Here is a 16,311-nt window from a genome sequence, read left to right as displayed (position 1 = left end):
AAAAAAAAAAAAAAGACAACATTCAGAATGGAAAAAGAAATTTACTGGGTATGAATCTGACAAAAGGTTGATAACTAGAATCTATAGAGAACTGGGCAAGAGATATGAACCGTCTCTGAGGAAGACAGACGAATGGCTAACAAACATTTTAAATATGCTCCGTGTCCCTGATTATCAGAGAAATGCAAATCAAAATCGCCTTGGGGTGTCACCTAACCCAGTGAGAATAGCCCACATCACAAACTGTCAAAACTGCAGGTGTTGGAGTGGATGTGAAGAGAAGCGAACACATTTACACTGTGGTGGGAGTGCAAATTAGTACAACCTCTTTGAACAGATGTGTGAGGTACTTCATAGAACTCAAATTAGACCTCCCATTTGACCCTGCAATCCCATTACCAGGCGCAATGCTAGAGTGTGTGGCAAATACCCTGAGGGTGGGATACAATTATAAGAGAGACAGTACCTAACAAATGTAAGCATTGTAATCTAATTCTTTACACCTTCAAATTAACTTGAAACAATAATTTAAAAAAAGATTTTGTTAATTTCTTCTGCACACATCAAAAAATGGCATTAACTTAAATTTATAGATGCATAGTCTACAAAATATTTCCAAAGAGAAGAGAAGTTTTCTTAAATAAAACAGAGCCCTTGAATTTTGTGGGATATATGTTGATTTTAATAACTGAAAATTGTTGGTGGTCAACTTAAAATATTAGTAATGAAATTTTTAGTCTTTAATTTCATTACAAAATTTTTCATCTAGACATTAACATATCAGGCAATAAAGAATGTCTTTGAAAGGAAAAGTTTTGTGTATCTTTTGTTAAAATGATAGAGTTACAAGAATATTGGAGACTATAAAATTTGTGTAATAAAAGATCACAAGTATGATTATAGAAATATTCAACCCTTCCTTTCACCAGTTGTTTCTTTTTAATCTGTTTTATTAATTAAAAATAAACTTATTAATGAATATATACCTTCCCCCAGACATTGTTTAATATCATTACAGTCAGTGATGTAAGGAACACTTCTTATATTAGAGACTGATGAAATCATATCTGAACCCTATAAAGTAAAGGAAGAAGAATGAAACTGTGGCATGTTAATATCATCATTCACGTCATGCTTGTGCAATACACAGATATGAAAATGAGCAATTTGGTTTCAAACATGTTGATCAAGAAAATCAAACAATGTGTTGGAGAAATAGAGAGTTGTCTAAACAGTTGAAAATACTTTTATTGGCCTGGCGCCTGTGGCTCAAGCGGCTAAGGCGCCAGCCACATACACCTAAGGTGGCGGGTTCAAATCCCCAGCCCGGGCCTGCCAAACAACAATGATGGCTGCACCCAAAAAATGGCCGGGCGTTGTGGCGGGCGCCTGTAGTCTTAGCTACTTGGGAGGCTGAGGCAGGAGACTCGCTTGAGCCCAGGAGTTGGAGGTTGCTGTGAGCGTGATGCCATGGCACTCTACCCAGGGGGATAGCTTGAGGCTCCGTCTCAAAAAAAAAAAAAAAAAAAAAAAACTTTCATCCTTTATACTTTTTGAAATATAAAAAAAGTGTATTATTTGATTTTAGTATTGAAATAAGAAAATGTGGCTGATATCTTTAAAAACAAAAAAGCAAAATGACTCTAAAACTGTTAGATTTTACCACTTTATTTGTATTCCTTGAAGTGTATGTGAGAAAGACTAGTGTGCTTCTGTGGCTAATTAGCAGACACTGAAGTGAGTTCCAAGGAGCACTTAGATGATGGTCAAAATATCTTTGGGGTTCTTTCACATTCTAAGTTAAGCAAATACCAAGGTCTATCAAGCAGAGGAGCCATTTAATAATGTATACGTATGTAAGTGATAGGATGTATAAGTGTATAAAGAATGTAAAAGTTATCTGTTCTACCGCACTTTGAATATAAAGAAGCTTATCAGAGTATTGAAGATGGTTTGTCCAAAGTTAGCAGTGAGTTAGTGTCAAATATTGTGCTTACATCCAACACGAAAGTCTTGCAAAGAGCATGTTGCTCTTCAAATGATGTTTTTTGTTGCCAGTGTTTCCCCACTGACTGCTCCAATGCTGTTTTCTCTTCAGATTTCAGTCATTCATCTTTATAATGTACTTAAAACTTTACATTATTCAATTAGCAAATAGTAATCCACAGAGGGGCCACATCTTGGCATCAAGAAACAACATTCCCGTAAGCAAACATACAGCTCTTTTCCTAGTGCTGTTTCCTATGGCTTTCACTTACCCTACGCTGAAGATATTTTGGTCAAACTTGACAATTCTTGGGCTTTCCATGTATTTTCATACAACCTTGCCATTGCTATAGTAGTTCTGAAGGTTAGAATGCCTTCTATTCAGTTACTTTTCTGTCTTCAAAATCTTTCTGACTGAAAATAAAGAAAAAGCACACAAATGACTCACTGAGAAAATGTACAGAGAATATGAACAGTCCATTTATAGAAAAGGAGATACAACTAGGCAATACATTTAAAAAATGCTTAATCTCACTAATACAAAAATGTAAATTCAAATGAAATACCATTTCTCATTTTGTAGATTAGTAAAGAAAATTTCCTAATAAGCACTATTAACAGAAAGATATGAAAATAAGAAAACTCAACATAAACTGTTGGTAAAAAATGTATGCATCCTTTTGGGTGAGAAATTTGCCATTATCTATCAAAATAAGAAAGTACATTTAAACCTAGCAAACAATAACTCCATAAATCTGACAAATATTCAGATATACATTAGAGAGTTTTACATATAGTTTTATGTAAACATGTATACATGTATATGTATGTGGCTTAGGTTATGCATACTAAATACACACTGGACAAGTTCAACTCTTGCATGGTAATAACAATTCTTTGCACTTAAATGATGCTTTATCACATGAAAAACACATTCATATTAATGTTTTCATTGGAAACTAAAAATTGTAGCTAAGAATTTTCAGAGCAAAATAATTTTATATTCTATTACACTCATACAAAGCTATTTATTTGAGTAAATAGAGCTGGTTAGCAGGACTCAAATTCTGCAAATTCTTCACATACATGGGGTTGAGGGAGGATGGAGAGGATGTAAAGCAGGAGATGGGCTGGAGAAAAGGGTCTATGAATGAAAAAGGGGCAAAAGCAGTAGGCCCCTTAGAATTACTGCCATCTTTGCTAAATCTCTCATTCATCTGTTTATTTCTGAAAATGATTCCCTCCCATGTATCCCTCTTCTGACTCAAGGAGCTAGATAACTATAGAGAGCCTTAGAAGCAGTAGCCCCCTTGAAAGACACTATGACTTCTATATATTGTGAATCATTCTTTTCATGTCATTTTATTTCAATTCATTTTATTTCTTTTCATCTATCTCCAAATGATCAAGGGAAAGCAACACTCAAGGAATGGGTTAAATTTGGAAGTTTATGACTGATAAAATATTCACTATGCCAGTAGCTGAGGTTTCTTGCCTGAGCTCAAAATGGTGTTGTGAAGCCATCCTTCCATCTTTTCTAAGTATCTTAAGGCAAAGGAATTCCTGTCAGACACACAACCACCAACTTTCTTCTAATTAGCCCTTAAGGAATTGTTTTGAAAGACTTAATTTCCAGGAAACAGATGTAAGTTTAAGTTCTAATTATGAAAGACATAGACTTCTTTTATATTTTTCTTTTAATTTCATTTGGTGACAAATGGGAAAACCCAATGTGTTTTCTTCAAGTATAATCGTCCAAAGGCAGAGGAGGTGTTGGAAGGCAATAGAACTCTTCAAAGAATGGAGGTTGTAAAATACAATTTCAAAACAATTAGTCCTGCTTCAGAAAATAATGCCATATTTGCATCCCAAATTAGGCACATAGTCAAAGCAGTCAGAAACACATGCATACACGCACACTTGTGCATACACACATGAGCATATATGTTAACATTAGTAGTGAACAGAAGATAGGTTAATGATGGAGAACTGTGATAAAGAAAGAAAAATAGCTTAGTAACACCACAAACACAAAAATTTGCAGAATTGGAGGATTCTGGCAGAGCACTTGCATTTTGAAAGTTAGAAAGAGGATGCGTCTAGAGATACCTAGCTTCAGACCAGGTTTCGGATATAGTAGAGATTCTTAATTGTCCATTCAATATATGTTCTCTGTATTATTTTCTATTAACTATGCCATGTGTTCTCTCCTTAGATTTTCTCTTCTCAACCTGTTCCACGATATCTATTCTCCCCTTATTCTTTACTGTACCAAAATTTTCTTTTGGACAGCAATATGACCCACTAAAATAATCTATCTCCTATTCTCCTTTCAAATTGGCTATGTGGCAGTTTTGGCCTATGAGATGTAAATAAATGTTATTGGTTACGATTTCTAAATAAAACTGAGAAAACAAAACTGAGTCAACACAGGTTTTGGCCTGGTTCCACTCTGTTCTCCTTCTTTTTGCTGCGGAGGGAGACAAACTGGCTAGACCTATAGTGACTAGCATGAGATCTTTGATCATGACCTTGGAGATTAGAAACACAGAATATAGGAATCAGAGCAGAAATACAGATGCCTGGAATATTGTTGGCTTCACGGTACCAGTGCACAAGCCCCAGACTTCCTACTTGCCGACTCTGATAAAAGAAAAATAATGTATCACTGATTTTTCAGGTTAAATCCATTATCTCTTAGTTTTCTGTTAGGAGTAATAGTAATAGAATATAATCCCCAACTGACTCAGAGAGTGTCTATAGAGGGGATATTTGAAACAGATAATATTTATACATCCAGGGCTCTTCTAAACCTTACAGTGTAGAACTCTAAAATTGTCTCTGTACTTTCACTACAAGCCATTAACTAATATCTCTCAGCACTCAGGAACACAGGCAAATCTCCCATGTTTACCAGGGGAAAGTCAACAATAGCCATATCTAACAGTAAGACTACCCAGAAGAAATGGCTCTGTAGATATCCCAGCAGCCATCATTTCTCCAAATTACCCAAGACATTGTTTCTTTCGGTCTATATTTACGAGACTAGTTTCCAAATAGAGTGATGTGAAATGTCCCAGGATTGCTCTGAACAGTAGCACACAGAAATGATGGCAAAGCAAAACCCAAAATTAACTCAGAGTTGGTTAGTCCTCAAATAAACTTTCTTTCTGCCCTCACTTGGTTCTAGCCTCTACACATTTCTGCAGCTTAAATTTAATTCCTTACTTAAAATTGATCACTTACTCTTTCTTCTCCCCACACTGTACTTTTGGCTCTAGACACATATAATTTCATGTAATTAATAAACACATAATGCCATTTCTCAGATCTAACTTATTACCCATGCTACTTTCTCTACTTGCCTGCTCTTTCCTTTCTTGTCCCTTCTTCTAAATAACTCATATTTGTCCTTCAGAACTCGGCCCTTAATCTGCTCTTTTTGAAAAGCAGATTTCCTATTCTTCCTATTCTACTTTACATATAATGAACTAGGCACCTCCCCCCTTTGCTACCTGGGCTTGCCACTATCACGGGCCTTGGCACCGTGTGCTATCATCATGTCTTTTATTTCTTGCACAGATGTTCATCGGGAGCAGAAACTCTATATGATTTATTTATGATTTCTAATTTCTACATAATACCTAATACTTAGTACTTATTAAATGCGTTACATGAATGGATATCATAAATTATATAAAAATGCTTTTGATATTTTCAAGTCTTCATTGATTCTCTAGAATTGATGTTAAGTAAAATATGTCCTTAGGGTAATTTACTGACGTATAGTTGGGAACTAACCATGTTTCACCATAATGCCATATAAATTCTAAAATAATTTCAGGTTGAAGGCAAACGGGGAAATAATGTAGGACTTTCTTCTATATTTTAATACTTAAGAAAAATTACTTTGGTGGTTTATCAACTTTCCCCCTCTCTCCTTATTTTTTATGTGTATTTCTCTAAATATTATAGGCTGAGTGGGCTCTACACACGAATTTATGATTTATGCTTAGGGTTGGAGGAAGAAGCCATAGTCAAAGTGAGGATTCAGCATATATATCACTCAGAAGGCTGTTTAGGGTTGGAGGAAGAAGCCATAGTCAAAGTGAGGATTCAGCATATATATATTCACTCAGAAGGCTCGGCTTGTCTCCCTGCAGGAAATTGGCAAGTCCTGTGCAACATCCTAAAGGTATGAAGGAGTATCTGACATTAGCTCAAACAGTACCCAGGGTGAACCCAGCTAACTAATTATACCATTCACATGGCTCCTTAAGAGTTAATCAAGAATCTTTTCTAACATGAATCTTTAACCAGCAATTACCAATTACTCAAAGTCACCCTGTGGGATAACATAGATCTCTTTATTATATCTGGAGTAGATAGGGATTAAGAGGTTTGGAAATCAAGAAAATGACTAACCTATAAATATGAGTGATATATGTATATATGTGTGTGTATACATGTATATATGCATATGTGTGTGTATATACACACATATACGCATTTGAAAATTAACTATAATGAGACAAGGTAGACTATAGATTGGTTTGGGGAAGTATGTGGTAGACTAGCTTATTTATGTCAGCTGAAGACATCTATTTTCAGACTTGGGTATGTATTGGAATCACTGGGAGAGCTTGTGAAACCACAACGTGCTGTTAAATCCCCAGAGCTTTTGACTTACTAGGTCTGGGGTGGAGCCTAAAAATTTACATCTTTAATAAACTCCCAGGGGGCACTGATTATGCTACTACAAGGAATAGGCTTTGAGAATTACTACCTAGCTATTTAAAATAAGGTGAGTATAGTCCATATTTGGGAAAAGGGAAATGGAAAATATGGCCCTTTTCCCCAATGTAAGGTATTATTATGCATCTAAAAGACTCTTCCTAAATTATCTTATTCCCACATATAGCCTGACCACCATTTCTTACTTGAATACTGGCATATATATATATATATATATATATATCTACCTTTGCTTGCTTTCCTGAAAATCAGACTCATGTATCCAAATGCTTACTGACTTTCCATCTGGATGTCTAACATTTATCTTCCATACCAGGGATGGCAAATACCTTTATTGCTGATGTCAATTAGAATTGACAGTAGCTGAGCTAAACTGAGAATTCTACAGCTAAGATCAGGTTTAAAGTAGGGAGAAAAAAAAGAAAGAAAACATTGATTAATTTGTTTGTCTGTTAGGAGCATAGGAGCAGTTGGTGTTGCCATCTGGGTAGGAAACTGTAATCTTCTAACTATTTCCTCCTCCCCACTTTCTCCTCCTCCTCTTTCTCTTTGATTTCTGAATTCTGCTAAGGTTTCTCTTGTTTCCTTTAGGGCAGTGGTTCTCAACCTTCCTAATGCCTCCTAATGCCACGACCCTTTAATACAGTTCCTCATATTGTGGTGACCCCCAACCATAAACTTATTTTCATTGCTATTTCACAACTGTAATTTTGCTACTGTTATGAATCATAATGTAAATATCTGATATGCAGGATGTATTTTCACTGTTACAAAGATGTCGTGACCCACAGGTTGAGAACCTCTGTTTTAGGGCTAGAACCACAGCAAGTATATCTCTGGACAAATAAACTAATCCACTCTTAACATAACAATTTATGTATTTTTTCTTTTTATTTCAAATTAATATGAGAGTACAAATGATTAGGTTGTATTGTTTGCATGTCTAAGGCAGCATTCAAGCTATAGTTGAGCTCTTTATCTAAGAGGTGTGCTGTATACCCTTACATCGTGTACATTAGGTGAGAGCGCACCAACCTGCCTCCCTCCTCCCCTTTCTCTTTTCCTTCCTCCCTTCCCACTTGAATATACATGTGTTTTCCTCTCATGTGGGCGTGTAGTTGTTTCTCTTTTGGCTTCATATTAGTATTGAATACATTGGATACTTGATTTTCCATTTTTGTGATACTTTACTACGAAGAATGTACTTCAACTCCATCCAGGTAAATATAAGTATTCTAACTAATGCACTAATGCACTATGCTTTAGAATCCTTTGTTCCATTCTTCAAAAACTGCTTCTCCACCCCCATACCTCCTTTCTCACTGGATTATGTTAATAGGGTTTTTTTTTTTTTTTTAGCTTTATCTAGTAAATACTAAGTACCTACTTTGGATATATCTTCACATTCTTTTCTTCTGATGGACATCCACCTGTAGGAAACATTTCTGCAAATATTTCATCTCTATTGAACCCTTCATCATACTGAACATAATATTCTCCGGTAATACTGATACCGGAGTTTTAGGTTCTTGGTGTCAGTGATTTGAGGAATAAATCCGCGGACCACAGATCAGTGGTAAGACAGAATTTATTTATGGAAAAGAGTACAAAACACTAAAGTTCCCAGTAGGGAGAGAAAACCCAAGTCAGGAAAGAAAAGCTCTCTCTGTTTCTCTCCCTGTCTCTCTCCCATCTAGGGGTATATATAGGTGCATGGGTTCCTTCTATATGAGGCCAGGAAATGAATGGACACAGTCCCTTCTGCTGGGGCAAGGTGACTGAATGCATTAATGAACGGACACAGTCTCTTCCTTTGGGGCAAGGTGAATGAAGGCATTAATGGATGGACACAGCCCATTCACAGAATTGAGGCCTAGGAAACTTACATAAAATTGACCTAGGCATAGGAAATGGGGGTTCCGTTTTCAGTCCTAAGTGCAAAGGGAAGGAGACACCAAGGTGCCGGTGTCTCCCTAGCAGTTGTCCGGTCCCTTTGGCTATTGGAGCCTCCGGTGGGGGTGGAAGGCACCCCCACCCCTTGCCTAGGCTCCAGCCCACTGGTTCCTCTGCCGGCTGCCTCTGCACCAACACTGCCAGGGCCAAGGCGACAGGTCCTCCAGCCCAGCTTGGCTGAGCTGGCTGGGGTGCCACCTGTCCTGTATCAATACCACCACACCTGTGTGGTCTGCCAACTTTACTCCTTCCTCTCTTTAGTTTTCTCATCTAATCAAGTCACATAATTCAGCAATATTTATGACTTCTCTTTCTTCCATTTCTGTATTACATGTGGTTATCCAGTTTTCCCAGAACTGTTTATTAAATAGGGGTTCTTTTTCCCAATGTATGCTTTTGTTTGGATTATCAAAGGTCAGAAAGCTCACAATCCCAATTGCAAGGCAAAAATTTAAGGGATCATAATTTGTTATCTTAAAAATCACTTCAAGAACAATCCCACACATTTAAAATAGTATAACTGTGTTTTCTTCCCCTTGTGTCCTTTGTGCTTTTCTTGTTTTTTTTATGCTTTATTTCTACATGTGCTATGAAATTCACAGAACATTGTTCTGCCTTTTGCTTAATCAATATTCAATACACACGACATTCTTTTTAAAAGGTGTTTTATATTTAACTACATACATACATTTTGTATTGGTACTTTGTCTTTCTACAGAACTAGAATTTCCTCTTCTTATTATTTTACTTTAACTTGAGAATTATATTTAAGCATTTCTTGAGGTACTAGTCTGCTAAAGAGGAATGATCAGAGCTTTTGTCTTTCTGAAAATGTCTTTCCTCTGCTTTACTTTGGATTCTAGGTTAAGAGTTTATTTCCCCTTGTGCTTCAAAGATGTTTTCCCATTGTCCATTGCCTCCCCTTATGTATGTTGGAAAGGCAACTGTCATTTGTATTCCCGCTCCCATGTCTATAATGTTCTTGGGGGGGGGGTTGGATGCTTTTAAGATTTACTCTTTACTAGTCATTTTCAGCACTTTCTCCTTTGAAGAAATCTTGCCCTTATCAATAAGGATAGGAAAGAAATGATAAGATTGGATTGATTGTACTAGTGAACTGTCACTCTCCACATTCTCCTGATGATGGGGGGGAACTGAAAACTATGTGATACTATGTTTTTCTGAGGACAATTAGTCTTCTTCCCTGCATAAGGCCTCCTCTTTATGAGAGTGGGATGCAGTAGCTGAGAGCACTTGCCTTGTCTCCACACTACCCAGCAGATTTTTCTCCTCTAATTCTGGTACACAGGGACACATGCCTGCCCTCATTCTGGCTACAGAGGCAGTCCCTTCTTTCCCTATTTAATTGGGGTTCTACAGTGAGATGGCAAAAGTTTAAACTCTTTAAAAGTCTTAAACTCTTTAAAGACTCTTTAAACTCTTAAAAGTCTGCAGTATACACCAGCCGAGGTTATTTCTATCAGAAAACCAACCACAGATCACACTCAGAAAACCAGTACAGAAAAAAAGTTGATACAGTGAGTTTTAAAAGGCCGTTTTGGGACATACAAATTTTGATGTGCCCATTATTTCTAACTTAACATTTAGTTTGGAATGCATAGACAACAACTTCGCTTCCACTGTAAACTCACACTTTAGTAGCCCTAACGCCATCACCCTGATATACCTCTAGAAATCCTTATATTAGAACCAAGCCCATGCTGCTTTTCAGGACTGCTGTAACCACATGAACGATCATCTCAGGGGGAGTAGTCTGCCATGACGTGTGTGGGACTTTCCTCAAGCTTGGAAATGAAGAACTAGACTTTATTTTGCCCTTCATCTTCCTTTATGAAAGTTGTAGTGCATAACATGTTGACCTCTGCTATGAGGGAAATTAAAAATGGAGTCTTCTTAGTGAAAGGCGTGTGAAGAAAAAAAGAAAACCTAAAAGCACAAAGCAAAAAATTACACAACTGCAGATTGATATTTTAATTCCAAGGGCTAGAGGGTCTGCTATATTCTAATTGACATACTTTCAAATTAGATGCCTTTTCTGGATTATATAACTGCATTAATTCACAACTTCATCTTAAAATGAGTTCATTTTTGATGAAAAAATCGTGAAAAGACTAAATAGATGTGACAACACAGAAGAGGGGAAAGCTCACAATCCCAATTGCAAAGCTTAAACCTAGGACAGAGGGGGAGATTCATGCGGTTCAGCCCATCTCAAGGCTCCCTTCATTCATAAGAATTTTTTTTATGTAACTTTCTGTCTTTATCTAGCTGTTTATATTTCTCTCTGCCCTCCTGTGAGATTTGAGAAGAATTTAATGAGGATTGGGAGCCTTAACATGTCCATATATGGAAGAAGCCATCCTCTACCTATGGGTCAGCTTGTAAAAGAAAGGAACGATAGAATTTTAAAAAAGGTTTATGTGCAATCCTTATATTATCTCCCTTGGACATTGTCTCTAACTGTGTGTATCTTAAATCAATTATAAGACAGGATACTTTTTTTCCACTTAAGGAAGGTGTGACTGAAATTAAGGGGACAAGTATTTCCAGTTTCAACTATATAGGGAGAAAAATAATGAGCTTTTAGTAAATGCTTGTACAGATTGTCATTTACAAGCATTTGTAATTTATAAGCATTTACTAAAAGCTCATAAAGATTGTCATTCCATTACACCTTTAATGTAAACAGAACTTGAAATTCAGTGAAGACCTCTTGACCTTCCTTTGTGGCAGAGCTGATGAAGACTGTTGACAGCTCTCATACAGCTGTGCACCAGAAATTTTCCTGAAGGGCAACAGTATCTTCTGTTGCAGTAAACCTTTGTGTATATTTAGTTAACAGCAAAAAGGCATTAAATATTTGGGATATTTTTCTTCCTGCCACTCTTGTTTGAGTTCCACGTGACTTTCATCAATGTTTGTGGTCCTCATATCTTTCACTGCTAGCAGAATACTATCAGAAAACTATTACAGAGCTGAGAATGGTTTCATGCTTACTTGCAGCGTTCTAAAAGATGTAACGCCACTTGTATTGTTTTACCATCTCGATGGAAACTGCTCTATTGACAAAATGCCAGTAGCCCATATTTCTTGTTGCAAAAACGGCTTGGAAATAGATTTTCAGTAAAAATGTTACACCCACAAGAAAAGTTTACTGTAAACGTGTAAATTGAAAAGTGTCAAGCTTCTGATGGTTGTCAACCTGTTTTTTTCTTTAGATATGCAACTACTAGTTCTTTTATTTAAGATTTCAAAAATTATGATCTTGTCTTCTATGTAGAAGAGATGGTTTTATGAAACTATCAACTGCAAGATTGATACTAAAGCAAAAGTAAATAAAACAAAGTTAAAGTATTCTTAGAAAAATAATTTTCATTTAGAATTCACATATACACAAGAGGGACTGCAAAAGGTGAAGAAAATTTGTCTGAAATTCAATTTGTCTCCAATGTTTGGGCTATGTTTCAGAAAAAGAAAGATACTTTGAATGAATTTTATCTTAATTAAATATGATCAGTTGCTATAAATAGCTAGTTGAACATTTAAAATATCCTTCAAATGGGGAATCTATAAATTAATATCTAACAAGATTATTTAAAAATTGTAAGCATACAGTTCTCTCCATGTATAATACAAATGCATATAAGTTTGCTTGAAGGGTTTATTCCTGTATAGGGAAAATAGCTTAACTTAAATGAAAAAGCAGGTTAAAAAATGAACATCTCATAGGAACATTTCCTAAATTGAAAAGTATAACTCTCTTTGCAAATATAAAACTCCCTATTCTAAATATTACTTGGTCTAATCTTTATTCTGTGTTATGAATCAAAGGTTTATCCAGGGAACAGAAGTGCGGACAGAAAAAAGTTTTTGGTGGTGCAAAGATGAGTGTAATCCAGGATAAGGTTAAAATATATGAGTACATTTTTAAGTTCTAAAATATTGAGGTCAAGTAGCAGTAAATTCAAATTTTCTTCAGGGTGGCCCTACCAAGCTGCAGCCCTTTTACCTGCTCCTTACATTTCAGTTGCAATCAATTAATCACTTTCTGTGCTATGAAGCAATTCTTCCTGTTGCCATCTCAGGACAGAACATTCTTTCAGTACATGAAGCCTTACCCAAAGCACACCCAAATTCACCCCCTTTCTCCCATTCATATTTTTATTTTGAGTTGACTCAATTTGTTCCTGTAGTGGAAGAAACTTTTTTTTTCTTCAACACTCATAAATTGGTATGTGTAATGGACCCTGTGACAAAAGATAGATTAACAAGAAAAATGAACAGAATTTATTAACACAAATATTTCACATATAAATGGGAGGCACAAAGGGAATGAATAGTGCTCAAAGTGGCAGCTTTGAATTCCAGCTGAGATGGTATCTACAACAAAGAATAGTAATTTTAGAGAAGTGACAAGATAAAAGAAAAGGACTTTGAGTTTCTAAGGGTGGCACTTTATGGGAAGTCAAATAACAGGCAGATAAAGCCTAGTTCATGAAGCTTCTCAATATAAATTCCTCTAATATCATCTTTAGGCCAATAACAGTCTAATGTTGTCTTCAGTGGTTAACCGTTTTTCTCCATAATGTGTCTTTGTAACTCTATTTTTTGCTTTGAGGCCAATAGAGGAATGTCCAAGAGCTTTTCTGCATCAGCTTCTTCCTAACTGCCTTCAGCTTAACATTTCATATCCTGAGGTGGCATATTCTGGGGTCTCCCACACACTAAAATGGCTACTTGTAAAACCATTTACTTGGTGACAATCATGTGCATTTTTTAATAACTAGTGTATGAAAACAAAATAAATAATCATATCTTCCCACTATTTCCAAATCCCACACCTTCTGTAAAGATTTCTCTGTTCACCTACTTGGAATTACATCTTCCTTTGTTTTTTATCCTCATAGTTACTTTGCACCTCATGTTAATATGGGTCTAATTCTTTTGTGTGTTTTGGTTACTTGAGATCTGTGTTACTGGGGTTATATTTAAAAGGAATCAAAATAACAAGAGTAACCTATATTTGGCTGGTTGTTCTTCCTACTTGCTAATTCCAATTACAGACTTCTGTAAACATTCTCCCTTCAATTATATTTGAAGTAACCAGTTGTGTAGATCATGGATGCCTTATAAATAAAACCTGTGCTACTATGTAATAGTTACCACATGACTTCTTGTCCTCTGACTTTTCTCCCATTAAGTACCACTGCTGCTAATAAGTTATAACCACTCCCTGGTTTCAAGAGCCGTCAATATTCTTGTGTTCTTGTGTTAACAGCTTCTTCAGTTTCTTCTTGTAGTTTTCTGTAGACTGAAGCTCAGAAATCAGTTAACTGAAATAGGCTGGAGAATCAAAATTGAGACAAGTATTCTGTTCTCCTCCAGGTTCATTCAAGCACTTACAGCCTTAACATCACAGTGTACTTTGGGCTTTCTGACCCAACCGAACCAGAATTCAAGCCCAGCCATGTTTCATTTAAGGAGTGAATACGGTTAATATGGAAGCCAGAACCTCTGATGCACAGCTCTATCCAACATAGCCTTTAAACTTCGTTATAGTGAAATCACTGCCTTCTATATTTCCATGTCCTTGAGCAACCACTACAGTTCTTGACATATAAAATGTGTTTGATATATTTGGATTGAATAAATTTCATTCTCCCCAGTGATGCTTAGTGAAAAATTCTGAGTAATACATTCTGATTACCTTCCTTTAATTTTTACCCACATACAATAGCCACACTATACAAAATAATGTCTTTGAGTTGGAAGGTTTCAATTTTAAGACAGGTATTATAACTTTGTTATAAAAGCTGCAGATATGGTCTCCAGACATCAGTTTTGAAATCCACTTCATTCTCAAGTTGTTACATTCTCAATCTACTTTGCTTTCCAGTCCTAACTCTTAAAACATGGCCTATGTTTTCTTTCTCTAGGTTTTAACATCCTATGCCCTCCAAAATCTACTGAAATTTCACGTCTGCCTTAACTATAATACAAGATTTTTCTTGCCAAAGTCACCAATTTGTCATCCTAATATCTAAATCTAACAAACTGGCTTCATTCTTTGCCTCAGTTGAACCCTTTGCAGGTGATAACCAGGTTAACAATAACCCTGTTTTTAAAATATTCTTTAAGTATTGATGCTTTTGTCCTAATCTATTATTTCAAAATATTCACATTTTTTAGTTCATATATATGCCAATAAATGCCAACTCTCTAACCAAGTCCTCTCTTATGTGTTTCACATTTACTTATTAAAATGCTACTGTAAAAATTTCATGTACAACACATTTCTTGAAGTTACTTAAACATGCCATATTTTTTTCTCCTCCTAATCTCACACATGCTGTTTCTTAGGCCTATGATACACTTATCCAGATACCTTTCTACTTCTTTTTCCCTCTAATTTGCTACCCAAAAATCTGTAAGTTTTTAGCTTAGATGATACCACATCCCTAAGATTCTGAATTACTTTAATTGAACAACATATGCCATGTTCTGCCTTGTTTTTAATTAAGTTTAGCCTACAGCTGTCTCCTTACATTATTTAAGTTTGGCCTAAAGGTTTCTTCATATGTAGCGAACTGTAACCTAACTAGATATATAAACAGATTGTAATTTACTCTCGTACTGATCATTTAGTTTCAGCTAGTCACAGGCAGACAAATGCTCGTGTTCTAATTAGGCAAATGCTAAGTTGTGACCAAATACAACTGTTCTGTACCTCAGTTCTACTTTCTGTATATAATTTCTTTTTTTCTGTCCACAAATTCTCTTTGACTACGCACAGTGCTGAAGTTTCACTAACCTTCTCTGATCTTAAGTCCTGCCCAATCCACAAATCATCCTTTGCTTCATTAAACTCTGTTAAATGTAATTTGTCTGGAGTTTTTTTTTTCCTTTTAGAATCTGCTTATCAGTCTTATAATATACATGAGATAAGATATATTTATTATAAATTATAGCAACTTTTTGAAGAAAAATATATTTTTAAATGTCTCTAAATCGAGTTAAATCTACTTCACACATCTATTCTGGCTATTGGGTAATTTAATCTCTCTCACTATTTGAGTCCCCTTTATGAGTGCATGGGATTTAAAATAATCCCAAATTTATATTGTGCTAAAAAACCAGGAGAGGTGGCCTTGGCCTTGTTCTTAGGTATGGTCGTCATCTTACAAATGCATATTATTCAAATTCACACGGTCCATTTAACATGGGAAACGCCAATATTTATGTTGCAAGCATGAGAAAAGGAACCTTCATATTATCTCTAAAAGTTAGGGGACTTAGTGTTACTTTCCGACCACATGCTACCCATCCTGCTCCATCTATACATACATATACTACTTATTCGGAGATTCAATTACCTCTCAGAGTGCTACATCAGAGTGAAATATAAGGCCCTGAGCACTCATATAAAACCAAACATCTGGTTCCATTCATTGTTTAGAAGAAAAAGTCTCCATGTCCTCTCCAGATTAGAGCCATATACCCTTGTGTTACTCAAAGAACCAGCCACCATCCATTCCTGTTCTGCAAATATTCAGCATAACCCTTTTTAAAGGGTTTGACACTCAAAGGCTTGTTACT

This window comes from Otolemur garnettii, unplaced genomic scaffold (assembly GCF_000181295.1).
Source record: "Otolemur garnettii isolate 467f Iridium unplaced genomic scaffold, OtoGar3 scaffold00343, whole genome shotgun sequence".
NCBI classification, from domain to species: domain Eukaryota; kingdom Metazoa; phylum Chordata; class Mammalia; order Primates; family Galagidae; genus Otolemur; species Otolemur garnettii.
This window is presented reverse-complemented; position numbering follows the sequence as displayed.